This window comes from Mesoplodon densirostris, chromosome 8, assembly GCF_025265405.1.
Source record: "Mesoplodon densirostris isolate mMesDen1 chromosome 8, mMesDen1 primary haplotype, whole genome shotgun sequence".
NCBI classification, from domain to species: Eukaryota; Metazoa; Chordata; class Mammalia; order Artiodactyla; family Ziphiidae; genus Mesoplodon; species Mesoplodon densirostris.
The window spans coordinates 65,064,350-65,078,255 of record NC_082668.1 but is presented as its reverse complement, the minus strand read 5'-3'; the positions used below and the strand labels follow the sequence as shown (position 1 = coordinate 65,078,255).

At 37.4% G+C, this 13,906-nt stretch overlaps 1 protein-coding gene across 6 annotated transcripts in view; it reads left to right on the top strand.

Annotated features, from left to right (window-relative positions):
* Positions 1–13,906, top strand: part of GTDC1 (glycosyltransferase like domain containing 1) — a 388,315-nt gene that overhangs the window by 71,451 nt on the left and 302,958 nt on the right. For all 6 annotated transcript variants that reach the window (XM_060106839.1, XM_060106833.1, XM_060106834.1 and 3 more), the window contains exon 2: positions 11,396–11,459. The gene's annotated coding sequence lies outside the window, so the exon portion shown is untranslated. The remainder of the gene's footprint in view (positions 1–11,395; positions 11,460–13,906) is intronic.

Sequence of the window (13,906 nt, the reverse complement as noted above, 5' to 3'; positions counted from 1 at the left end):
TTTTTACCCCCATTTACAAAGTTACTATTTACTTTAGGAAATTTGGAAAACCAGAGAAGCATTGAAAAAAAAAGAAAAAAAAATTAAATTACCATTAATGTTTTCATAGGCAATCCATTGCCTATGGATTACCTTTAGCTGTATTTTCACCTGTCTTTTTTCATCTTATAATATGGACATTTCTCCATGTCATTAAGTATTTTTCTGCAACATCATTTTAAATAACTGCATAGTCATTTAACTACTGTATAAGGCAGAGGGACTGGCAGAGGCCAGGTGACAGCAAAGTGTCCACTATGTTTAGAGAATGAGGACATCTAGGTCCATGTGAGGAGAGTGTGGGAAGCACTTGGAGCAGGATAGATTGAGACTTGATAATGGATGCCCAAGGCCTGAAGCTTTGAAACTTTTGTGTAGGTACTCTTTCACCCAGCTACCATCAGTTGTATGAATTCTTCCTTGACTTATGGTCGGCAAAATGAATTGACCTCTGGTTTATCCTCTCGTAATACTTTGTGCATGCACACTCATGCATGCATGTGCACTCACATGTGAGCATGCACGCGTGCACACACACACACACACACCTGTTTAAGTATCTATGCGCCTGTCTTCCCCATTAGAATATATCTTTGTGTAAGCGTGTGACATAATTAATTAGGTCTGAGTTAAGGAAAGCACAGCAGGTCAGTTCTTAACATTCTTGGTGGTTGGGATGCCATTGAAAACTGGCTGATGGACAGGAGGAAGAAGGATTTAAAGGAAGAGAGAACAGAAGGTTATTGCATTGTCCGGATTTGAAGAAGTAAGTCTCTGATGTAATAGGCTACTGAGAGTGGGAGGGATATTATTTCCAACAATTATATTCTGGTCATTCCCAGGGGTCTCATTCTGGAAATGCTATGTTATTTTGGAAATACTATGTTATTTTTATGTATTTTGTACACATTTTGCTTTAAACCTTTTTTCTCTTTTTGTTTCCTTTGAGACTAGTCTGAAACAATTTTAACTCTTGATTTTATTAAAATTTAAAAAAAACAGTGATGTTTTGGTTACACAGTTGATTAATATTAATGATGATCTGAAATACCATCTTAATTACATTTGGTTAAAGAAAAACACTAAATAGTGTTTTTGGAATAGAATTTTGGATGAAAATAATTGGTAAAAATATATTATCATTTATGGCCATTTCCTTATTCTAGCAGATTCATTGTCCAAGAATGTTAACCTTAGTATTATCAAAAAGATTCTTTAGTAGATGAAATTTGAAATATTATTAGACGGTTCCTTTATTCTTATAAAACATGACTAGTTTTTCCACAAAATTTCAATATTAAAAATAATGAATTTTCACCAAGATGAATGATTATTCAGATACTGAAGAATTAGTTAAGGACTTTCCTGGTGGCACAGTGGTTAAAGACTCCGAGCTCCCAATGCAGGGGGCCTGGGTTCAATTGCAGGTCAGGGAACTAGATCCCACATGCATGCTGCAACTAAGAATTCGTATGCTGCAACTAAGAAGCCTGTGTGCCGCAACTAAGACCTGGTGCAACCAAATAAATAAATAAAATAAATATTTTAAAAACCGGGACTTCCCGGGTGGCGCAGGGGTAAAGAATCCACCTGCCAATGAAGGGGGCATGGGTTCGAGCCTGGTCCGGGGAGATCCCACATGCCACGGAGCAACTAAGCCTGTGCACCACAACTACTGAGCCCGCGCACCTAGAGCCCCTGCTCTGCAACAAGAGAAGCCCACCGCAATGAGAAGCCCACGCACCGCAATGAAGAGTAGCCCCCGCTCTCTGCAACTAGAGAAAGCCTGTGGGCAGCAACGAAGACCCAAAGCAGCCATAAATAAATAAATTTAAAAAAATATTTAAAAAAAGAATTAGTTAAATGTTGTGTTTGTGTATTTGCTTATTGATTGCTTAAAAGCAAGGCCAAATATTTTTATTTAAAAAGATGCATCGTATAACGAACTTTTGAATAGCATACCACTGATGAATCTTTACTTTCCAAGATGCTTTTTATTGGCTAGTGCTCTGCTAAGAACAACAGACTAATGTATTTAGAAATTTTCATGATGTTAATTACAATTTATTAAGCACTTACTGTATGTCAAGCTCTGGCTCGAATAGTTAAGGGACATTTTGTTATTTAAAAACACCCCCTTATGAGGTGGGTCTTACTTATTATTACATGAGGAAATTGAAGCTCAGAAAGGTTAAGTTTCTTGCCCAAGATTACGCAGGTAGCAAGTAGCAGAGCAGGAGGTGTTTTTCTCTGGTTTGTGTGTCTTTTCATTATTAAGCATTATTTCTTTTGAAGTATTATGGGAAAGACCTTAAGGAATGTTAATATCATAAGTGGCATCACATGTGAATGGTATATATGCCTCTCCAATCAGCAGATGACTATTTTGTTTGCTAATTTCTTTTAGTGGATAATTTCTCATCCTTTTCGATCCTTCTAAAATTGCATACCCAGCACTGGCATGAATGAAAAAAAAAAAAGGGCTACCATAAGATTATTGTTTAGCTAGTTTATTCTTTCTTATATCTTGTTTAAAAAATAACAGTATTTTCTTTGAAAAACTTTCTGTACTTATTGAGACAACATTGGTATCCAATTTAATGTCTGTGATTGATAGACATAATTTTATATATATATATATATTTTTTAATTGCGGTATGCGGGCCTCTCACTGCTGTGGCCTCTCCCGTTGCGGAGCACAGGCTCCGGACGCGCAGGCTCAGCGGCCATGGCTCACAGGCCCAGCCGCTCCGTGGCATGTGGGATCTTCCCGGACCGGGGCACGAACCTGTGTCCCCTGCATCGGCAGGCGGACTCTCAACCACTGCGCCACCGGGGAAGCCCTATATTTACTTTTTAACTGTCTTATATTATTCTTTCACAAACCATGTAAAGCCTCTCCAACTGCTGTTTCTCCTTAACAGTATCTTTAAGAAGGAGTCACAACATGTTTCTTCCTGAACACCCAGCAGTTTAGCATTCTATCAGATGTTTTGCAGGGCTTCAGCAAGTCGTTATAGTGAACGTCTTCAGGAGGCAATGAAGTAGGCAGAGCTCTGTGGCCTAGACACCTGTAGAGATGGAAACAACTGCCCTCAAGCAAAAGCTAGTAATTAGTTGCTCAGATTCCCTTGCAAACTTCCCCAGTGTTGTTGCACATGAAACACAAAGATCACAGGGATGCTGTCATGAGCTCCGCACTGTTGGAGTTGTTTATGCCCATTCAGTTTTTAATGTTCCTATAAGACATTTTGATGGGAACCCTGAGCCCAAAGGGATTTGCACGCTTGATCAAACCTGTGATGAGTTAAATATAGAAGTAAAGAGAAGCCTTTGGATTACATTGACTGTTAACTTTTAGCATGGTGTTAGTGGAAAACATTAACATGATCCTAGAGGCAAAGTTGTGTTTGATCAACCTTCACAATTTTTTGTTTCTTGACAGCAGGTATAGCTTCAGTAAATCTAAACAAGTTCTTTAAGACTTATAGATCCAAGTGCAGGTGGATATCTGGATGGCATCGTCTGAATATTTTAAAAGATTATTTTATACCAACCACTTTTATCAAAATTGAACTGTTCTCATATACCAACCTTTTAATCCTACCACTTTGTCATATACAGTTTATATTACTAAAGAATGAGATGATAGGTGATTGAATTTTAGTAAAATACAGTAGTAAATATGAATTGGATATTTTGGGGCCAAAGAAATTTATTACTCAGAGTACTTGGAAAGTCTTTTTATACCATTGTTTTTATTTTAACACTATATATATACTCGATACTATGTGGGATAAAAACTAGTGGTTTACTGGGTAGTTTTTAACTTTGGGATTCAGTTCTTTGATTATTATATTTGTGTAAGTTGTTAATAAATGGCTTTACTAAAGATCCGTTGCTGATGATTCTTAAATATATTTAGTTTGAAAAATGCTATAATTTCTAATATCATAGCAAATTTGGTTCAGATTTATTCTGAGACAAAATAACTCTAGCACCTCATCATTTAATCATAGTGTGGTGGACATACATGATTCCTAAACTGGTTCTTAGAGGCAAATGTGCATCGTGGAGTTGTCAGAGTAGAACTAAAGAAGGTGTTATACAGCCCTGGACTATCATTGGCAGAGATGCCAGTGAATTCAGTCAGCCCATTGTGCCTCACATTTTCCTTCATTAATACATAGGTAGACTCTTCCAGTGGGTTTCTGAGTGTAGTTTCTTCATTAGTTCCTCAGGAAAAGTGAAATGAATTATGTGTTAAAAAGCTTACCTCTAGATTTTACATGTGCCTGCCTTTTTTAGCCATAGTCAGCCTCAATGTGGATGGGACTTGGGATGCTCCACTTGTAAGCTGATGACCGTGATGCTAGCTATCATAAACAAAGTACTTTTGCATGTTATATGCAGAATGTTTTGGCTGGTTTATACCTCATTGACTTTCAGGAATTTCACAGAAGTCATTCCTAAGAATTGGTCTGTCTTTAGTGGCCTTTGGAATTCCTAATAACTTCATGTACATGTTGCATAAAACATTTGCAGTCTGTTTCTTACATAAATGCTCCATGTGCCCTGGGTCAGTAACTTATTTATTGTTTTATCCTTGATGCCTAACTCAATGCAATCAGTGTTGGTTGGATTAGTGAATGATTGAAAATACTGTGCAATGCATATGAATAACCCATGGAAACACTATAATAAAGGGTGGATCATATGGAACACTTTCTGTAATAGAAATGACTTTTTTTCTGTATATTTTTTTCCAGTATAATCCTAGGTTGATTTTTTTCTAGAATAACTATCTATGATTTGACTTTACCTTTTTACTACCAGTGCGTCAAAAATATTCTGTGAAAAAAGATTTTATATATTTACTAAAGTGAAATATTTCTTACTCTAAGTCTTAATCTGGACCCATTGAGCTTACTTAGCTTTGTTTTCTACTTGTCTCTAACCATTTGTTTCTCCTGCTGTTCTGGACAGACTTTTCACCCTGTTTCAGAATAAGCCACACTTCTCCCTGGCGTCATGCCGTGGTCTCTGAGCTCCAGTCTCATGAACTCCTGAGTTTCTTCTGTTTTTGACTTACCACTTTAGAATTAAATCATATGCGTTTCTATATTTTGCAAAATGTGTGTCTACATGTAGTAATGTCATTACTATGATTTTAAAATTTTTAAAATTTTAATCCTTTTCTTTCTGGCCTATGGCAGTAGTCACTCGGTACATGCTAGTTAATCTCTAGCTTTGTAGTAGGAAAATAAATTTCCAGAGAAAGTGAGAAAGACAAATAGAGACAGATAGGAGTGAAGGAAAGAAGGAGAGAAGACGGAGGGAGGGAGGGGGAGGAAGGAAGGAAAGAAGGAAGGGAGGGAGGGAGGGAAGAAGGGAGGGAGGGAGCAAGGGCAGACCAGCATATTTTGTGGAATAGGGAAAGAGCAGTGATTTTGGAATTTGAAAGACTTGAGTTCAAATTTTAGTTCTGCCTCCTCGCTTTATAATGTTCAACGGGTGTAAATGATATTAATATCTATGTGGTATGCTTGTGTTAAATTAATTAATGTATATAAAGTGCTTATTAGCACATTCTCTGCACATAATACATTTTTACAAATCATAGCTAACTCTCTTATTTTGCAGGTGAGGAAAGTGAGGTTTAGAGAGCTGACCAGTGGTCATTCAGTCAGTAAATTCTGGAGAGATGATTGAGGCCCAGATTCTTCTTACTCTAAAGCAGTGTTTCTCAAACATTAGTGTACATCAGAATTTCCTGAAGGGCTCATCAGAATACAGATTGCCTGACCCCACCCTGGAGTTTCTAGTTCAGTAGGTCTGGGATGGGGCCTGGGTATTTGCATTTCCAGTAAGTTTCCACCTGCTGCTGCTGTTGCTCCCATTGCTGGTCCAGGGACCACACTTTGAGACCCAGTGCCCTCTAGCAGTATTTCTCAACCATAGCTGCACGTGTAAGAAATCACCTGGGAGCTTCTAAAAATTATTGATGAAACCAAAATCTTTGATCCTGTGGTTTAAGTATCAGCTTCTTTTTTTAAAAAAAAAGCCCTCCAGGTGATTCTGTTGTGCAGCCAGAGTAGGTAATGCCACTGTGCCTAAAGCTAGACTCTGCAGTTTTCCATTAGAACTGGGTACCAAGCAAAGCACTGGCCTTGAACACCTCTTGGGTGCTCAGTGAGGCAAGGCCACTGTAGTGTGTTGTTTTTGTCCCGTGATGATTGAAAACAATTGCTCCAGCCTAGAATTCTTTTATTACTTTAACTCTTCTCATTATTTGTGTCTATTGTTTGAATTTCTCCATTCAGTTTCACCCTGCAGGGTCTTGAATATACTCATCAATCTGTATTTTATGTTACTATTTGGCAGAAGCAACTATTTAGCAATAGTTGACTTGAAGTACAAAGTAAATAAAGGAATGTATCTAATTAAAAAATCACTTTAGCAACCTACTGTACTTTTAGAGTTCTAATTATGAGTTTGTTCTTCTCATCTCAGAAGAGATGCTGTTGGAAACCTTATGTTTTTATTTTAGGGTAACCAGTAATTGGTTAGAACAGATTATGATAACCGGGCACCCAGGAGTATATTTAAAAATGCAGCAGATTAATTGGTAATATTTCAGTCATTTCTTCTGTTACATGATTCAGTCAATAAATATATACAAACCAAGGCATCCATTATTGGATAAGAGTAGGCAAGGGTGGGAGGGAGACGCAAGAGGGAGGAGATATAGGGATATATGTTTATGTATAGCTGATTCACTTTGTTATACAGCAGAAACTAACACATCATTGTAAAGCAATTATACTCCAATAAAGATGTTAAAAAAATAGCAAAAAGAAAAAAAAAGAGTAGGCAAAATACCACATAATTTCATTAACCTTTAAGCAATGAAATTATAAATCCCTATGCAAATGGTTAAGGTTATCATTGTCTATCACCCCTTTTTGATACCTACAGACTGTTAATTCTTCTCTGTCCTGCTGAGTCTTATTAAAACTTCTGACTGATGTGCTTTTATTAAAAGGTTTAGAATTTACCAATTTAAAACACTTGCTTCACACTATCACCTCTGATTTAACTAGGCCATTAAACACAGTATTTTGCAAAGGGAAGAAGTGAATAGCTGTTTCTTTAAAAAAATAATAAATTGAAATGCATTTTAAACTCTGCTTAGAGGTGAGCAACAGCTATATAGTACTAGGTCTTTTGATAGTTGATTTGTTCCTTTAGTATGCAAATTTTACGTTTACAAAGATCTACAGCTTTTATTTAAGAAATATGCCTGGAGGCTAGACTGGTAAGCTTTAGGGAGATATCTAGTTTGGTGTGAAATAAATAGTTGTTAAAGGATCACATGAATTGGGTCCCAGAAGATGAAGAGTAGAGCTGAGACAGATTGAGAAAAACTGACCGTTATTTCATTTCATTTGACTAAAAATACCACTAAATTAAAAATGAAGACAATAAATGATGGCAACACAAAGCAAATTAATGTGAATAAGCCTCTTTTGGGGGTAGATTTTGTGAAAAGTTCTGACCTGTTAGAAGTTTAAAGAAAAGGGCTTACTACATCCCTGACAGCTTTACAGCTTTGGGTGGAAGACTTTCTCTTGGCCAAGGAGGAAGGAATGGGTCACTCTGCTGCTCAGTGAAGTCTGCAGCATCACTTTTGGTCAGTGAGATGACAGATGTCATAGAATATGCTCACATTCAAAAGAAAAGGACTCAGGGTTGCTTTCTTAGGTTGGAGACTATAGGTTAAGGAAATAATGTCATAGATTTCTAGCTTTGGGGAAACTTTGCATCACTGATCTTTTGGAATCTCTGACAGATTTTTTTTTTTCTTAAACAACTTTTTTTTTTTTTAATTTAAAGAGGGTATGAAATATATTTCTATGTTGATAGCTTGTAGAATTCTTTTTACTTTTTTTAAAAGTGCATCTGTCTTTTTAGATGTTTTTACGCAATTAGGCTCTCAGAGATAGGATATTTGAACAGCATTATCTACCAATTGAAATGGCCTCTGTGTATGCATGTTTGTTGTGTATCTCTGGTGGTGGACTGTGAGGTGTGGAGGGCAGGGTTGATGATGATGTGTGAAGGTGGAAAGCTAGAGTCTTTCACTGAGGCTAAAGTCCCAACTCCTCTACCAGCAAGGACCCCTCTATGCATATATATATATGAATAGACAGATTTCCATACCCTTTTCCTCTTCAATATTATTTTATTTTTATTTTTGAACTTCAAGACTGTTCTTAAAATTTTCTTTTGTTATTTGTTTTAAAAATTTTTTATTGGATTATAGTTGATTTACAATGTTGTGTTACTTTCTGCTTACAGCACAGTGAATCAGTTATACATATACATATATCCACTCTATTTTAGATTATTTTCCCATATAGATCATTACGGAGTATTGAGTAGAGTTCCCTGTTTTTAAAACTTTTGAATTATCACCTGTTTACTTGGTTCAAATTGAAAAAGTATAATTTCGAGGGATACGAAATCTCTCCTCCTATACCTCAGTCCGTAACACTCACGTTCTTTATACACATGAACCAGTGTTATTGTGTTTTTGTGCCTCCTTCTAGACATATGTATACATATATAATCAATTTGCAGATTTATTTTTTCCCATGTTTTTATTTATATATTTACCTTGTGAGCTTTATATTTTGGAAGTTTTTTTAAAAAGTGTGAGACTGCATTTAAATATATAGGCTGTATAGCCCTATTCAGATAGGAATTATTTCTGTAAGTTAAATATATAGGCTGTATAGCCCTATTCAGATAGGAATTATTTCTGTAAGTTTTTTTTAAACATTGAAATTCTTTTAAGAACCAATCTATCTCCCCAACATACCACATACATACGCGCGCGCGCGCGCACACACACACACACACACACACAGAGCTTTGTGAAGCAGAATTACATGGAAGTCTTTGGAAGTTTCCCTGGTTATGAATCAAAGCCTGACTTTCCTCTGTGGCCTCAGTGGGCATACCCCATTTCTGAGGCCCATACAGTTTTCATGTCCACATGGTAATGTTTTCCTATTCCTGAGAAATTCTCATTTGGATGCTTTAGGCTCAGAGCAGATGACTCTTTTGTGTCTTCTTTCATTATTTCATTCTTATCCTCTCCTCTGCTCACCTAGTTTTGCTTCTAAATTTTCATCACACTTGGTTTTATTTAATTTGACTTTTTCTGGTCTTAGTTGAGTGTGTAAGTTTAAGAATATTGGGAGCCATCTAAGGCTGTTTTGTTCTTTTAAATTTTACTTCTGTAAGAGTCTGCAAGAAGTAGTGATGAGAGTTTGGGATCCTGGAGCCAGATTGCCTAGGTTTGAGGCCTAAGAACATGACCTTGGGTAACCTTTTTCTGACAACAGAAAATGATCAGATTTGTCTGTAGAAGCAAAAAACAAAATTCTTTTAATTGAATGGAACTTGCCAAGAATTTGGATAGAATGTGGTTCTTTATTAAATATTAAGGGTATGAAGTATTCAGTATCCTCAGCCAGGTTTTCAGGAATGCTGTTCAGTACCTGTTCTCAGTCCTCTCTTCTAAAGACAGAGCGTGTATCATAAAATGCTAACTCAGTCCAGGTGTGTGTATTTTGATGTTCGGAAATAATGAGGTTGTGATTCTTTGTCTTCCAGATTAGCTCTCCTGTCCTCATCTCTGAAATGAAGAGGTCTAACTAGCTGTCCCTACAGTCCCTCCCCCATCTCAATTCTCTAAGACCCTGACTAACTTTGAGGATTGGAGTGAGCATCTCTGTGATGTACTAGATAGATGTAGGCTGTTCTTGCATGTCTCGGTCACATCATCTTATTTATTTGTTTTATTTCATGTATCACACATTGAAATGATGTTCCTGATATAGTTGTCTCCCATCATCCTTCCTCTCCTCCCCAAAATTAAGCTCCAGCAGGGCAAGCTTTGTTTGTCTTGTTCACTGATGAATTCCCAGCACCAGAGTAATGCCAGGGAGATGCTCAGGAGGTGAATGTCTAAATACACTATTTTCTTTGAGAGAATATACTCTATAGTCATTATGTGAAATAAGCCATCTCGAGGTTTGTTTTTGTTTTTTTTCTCTTTCCTTGATTTATGTCTTCTCAGTGTTTGTTTATTGTTGTTGTTTTGGTGACACCTCAGCTCCAGATCCTCTCTCTTGCTGTGAATGCTTTCCCATCTTGTTCACAGTTGGTGTCTGGAAGGTTCTCCAACCTGTTTTTTATTCTGGTGTAGGTTATTCTGACTCTGATTACTGTTTTTTTTTTTTTTTTTTTTTGCGGTACGCGGGCCTCTCAGTGTTGTGGCCTCTCCCGTTGCAGAGAGACGCGCAGGCTCAGCGGCCATGGCTCACATGCCCAGCCGCTCCGCGGCATGTGGGATCTTCCCAGACCGGGGCACGAACCCGTGTCCCCTGCATCGGCAGGTGGACTCCCAACCACTGCGCCACCAGGGAAGCCCCTGATTACTGTTTTGAATAATTATTTTAGGAGATGTGTTTGGCTAATCCTGTGATTTTTTTGCTGTGTAAACTGTTTGGGAGCCACATTTCTTACTGCTTTGATAGCTCCTCCTTTTTGCTTGTCATATAGGATTCTTTTTGGATGAGTTGCTCTGTTAGTTCTGACCCTGTCAGTATTGATATACCTAAGGATTCTGACTTTAATATATACAGAACATCCACCCATCATTCTCTTCACTGTGTATGGCAGGCAGAGAACATAGGGCTGTGTAAGTTAAGTAACAGTTTAAACTTGATGTTATGTTCTCCCAGAAAGTAGTGTTCTTAAGGTATTTACCCCAGATGTACAAGTGTCTGTGCACCTCCATTGTTTTCCAAACCTGGATTGATTATCTATATTCATTCCAACCTGCCTTTGAGATTTTAGACTATACTCAGCAGAGGTTCCTCACAGTTTTTTGGATTACAGACCTCTGTGCAAATCTCATAAACTATTGACCTTCTCCCCAGAGACATATATATTTACATAAACCCACACATTTTGCATATATCATTCAGGAGTGCATAGACTCCTGAGGGCTGTCCATGTACCAAGGTGAAGGCTTCTAATCTGAATTATTATTATTTTTTTGAGTCATAATTAATTTGGGAAATCCTTGGAAAGACTGAAAAAAGCTCTTAGTTAAGACTCAGAGTATTTCTGTTCTTAGAGGTTCTTCTCCCGTCTTAGAATATCCAAGAATCAGACTACTAGATCATTTAAGTAAACTCTTGTCCAGGTCAGGATTCAGAATTCAGATTGGGCTTAATTTGAAGATATCAACCTAACTATGTCCCTTGTGATTTCACAGATATCTCTTCATTAGCCAGATGAGACATATGTAAAGGGAGACATCAGTAAATCTGGATCAACAGGTAAGCAAATGGGACTTCATTTTTATTTCTCTGTGAATTAAGTCCTCTGGCAGTATGTGGTCATTTCCTATTATCTACTCTTTACTGCAGTGTGGGTCAGTAGATGATAAATATTTCTAAAGAGGAGGAAGCATATCCTTTCTTAAGTTTTACCAGATTACTTCCTTGGCTACTTGAAGTCAGATTTCTTTATTTTTATTTTATCTCATTATTATTTCATATATTCACACTTCAATAGTAGATAAAAATTCCCTGCTCTTCTTTTTTGTATATACTTTGGAGAGTTGTGGACAGCTCTCATATTGTTCTTTGGTTGTCAGCCAAGTTATACACATTTAGCTCCTTTAATCTTTCTTTGTAATTCACTTGGCTTGGCTGCTTTTTCTAGATTTCCCCCTATTTCATCTGCATCATTAATAAACAGAAAACACAGGCTATACCCTGGCTTTTTCTATACCTTTCATTCTTTTTGCTTCCTGCTTTTGCCTCATATTCCTTGCTGAATTAAAGCCAGCCAGACATCACTCTCTGGACCACTTTGGCAATACATGAATGCCTTGCCTACAACTATCAGTGTCCCATGCGGTAATAGCATCAGCAGTATATCCTAGAGGAAAGAAAGGAAATGCAAAAGGAGAACCGTGAGGAGGAAAAAAATACATATATTTTTTATTATATGGCAGACTTACCCTTGCTGCCCAGGGCAAATCATTGTACCTGAAACCTTTATCACAGGTTTTGTTGTCCCAAAGTATTGTGCATGGGCACTAATTTAAGTAAGAGAAGCATGTATATTGTTTGGAGTTTGGCCACTGGTCTCTCTGGATTTCTTCCCCATGTTCTCCCTCCCTTGTTGCCTTTCCCATCACTGATCATGACTTGCTATCAGAATCTGTGGCCATGAACAAAACAGGGCAGGGGATCATTTTGGCAGAAATTAGATAGGCTTAGGTGGTAAATGCTCCATGCCTCTATGTGTAACATCTGAGGCAAGTGCTTTAGTTCTTGCTATTTCTGTAACAGCCGTTGGTCTTCTTTTAACAGCTGATGCAGTGGAGATGTGCAGGAGGAAGGGACTCGTAGACCTTTGGTGCTATTCATCCACGCTGTAGTAGTTTTCACAACTTCTTTTTCCCCCCGATTGGCAGGGAGAAGCATACTGCTTCTAGATGATGCTGAGCTTAGTGTAAAATATGCCAGCATGGGATCTGGGCTTGTCACAGTTTATTCTTTCTTTTCATTTGGTTTGTAGAAAATGGACCTCTACCTCTACTTATCTTGTGCATTAGAGAGAAAAAGGTCATACCTCTAGGAGCTAATGGCTTATTGGTGTTTTCGGTCTCCAGATTCAGGTAGTAGATTTAGTTGAAGCTTGCAGCAGCACACACTTGGTTTTCTCATTTGTGTTAGCTTTGCTTCTAGTACAGAATTGAATAGGATAGAAGAGATGGTTTTCCTGTTTGTGTCTGTGGCAACTTCGTAGATGATTTGTGGTTTAATCCTTCAAACATTTTCGATCGTTTATCACCTCTTTCCCTGAAAAGGCATAAAATATTCAGATTCTAATGTTATAATCTTTTAATCAGATTATTTAATTTTGGAGAACTCAAGTTCACAATAGCAGCTGAGAAAGTTGCCTCTGAATAGTGACCTAAAAATTATAATACTTATATTAGTTCTTTTTTTGCGAGATTTTATGGCCTTCCTTCACACTCTCAGATTTTAAACAAGATTATGTGATGGTGTATCATGTACTTCTTGGTCTCTGGCCTCTTAAACAGGTAAATATATGACTTGGACCCTTTTAAGTCTGATTTTTTAAAAATGTTAATCTCAAATGGCTTTTAAACTGTCGACAATATTGTACTCACGCTAATTTCTTTAGGCAATTGATCCATTCTTCAGCATAACTTTTGTTTCTTGGGTCTTTTCAAGACCTGTCAAAGAAAACAAAATGCTAACCTGACTTTAAAGGGGCAAAATAAATTCCCCCCCTCTGTACTATATTATTCTTTGTTCTCTATGTGCATCAAAGTGACAATCCCACACTGTCTCAATTGAGGGAGCCTAGCGCAAAAATAAAAAAACAGCCTGGCACTGTTCTAGGCTGGCAGCCAAAATGTTTTGTGTAGCTTGGTTCTGGCAGTGGTTTTCATAAGGCAGAGGGTCGACCCTCCCAGCCTCACTGAAGGAAAGCAAGCAGTCTTAGTTTTTCCTACTTATACCATTTCTTTTCCCTCATCTTCCTCTTTCTTCACGTAAAACACCATCATGAAAAAAAAAACCTTGCTCTTAAATAGAGACATCATTCTCCTCACAACTTCCACATTTACTAAATGGCATTGTTCCTTATAGAAGCTTGTGCTAAATTTGCCTTTTCCAGCTCTCCTAGAGATTTCCTTCACAGTTGCATTTTTGCCATACTTTTCAGAAAACCCTTCTGAATA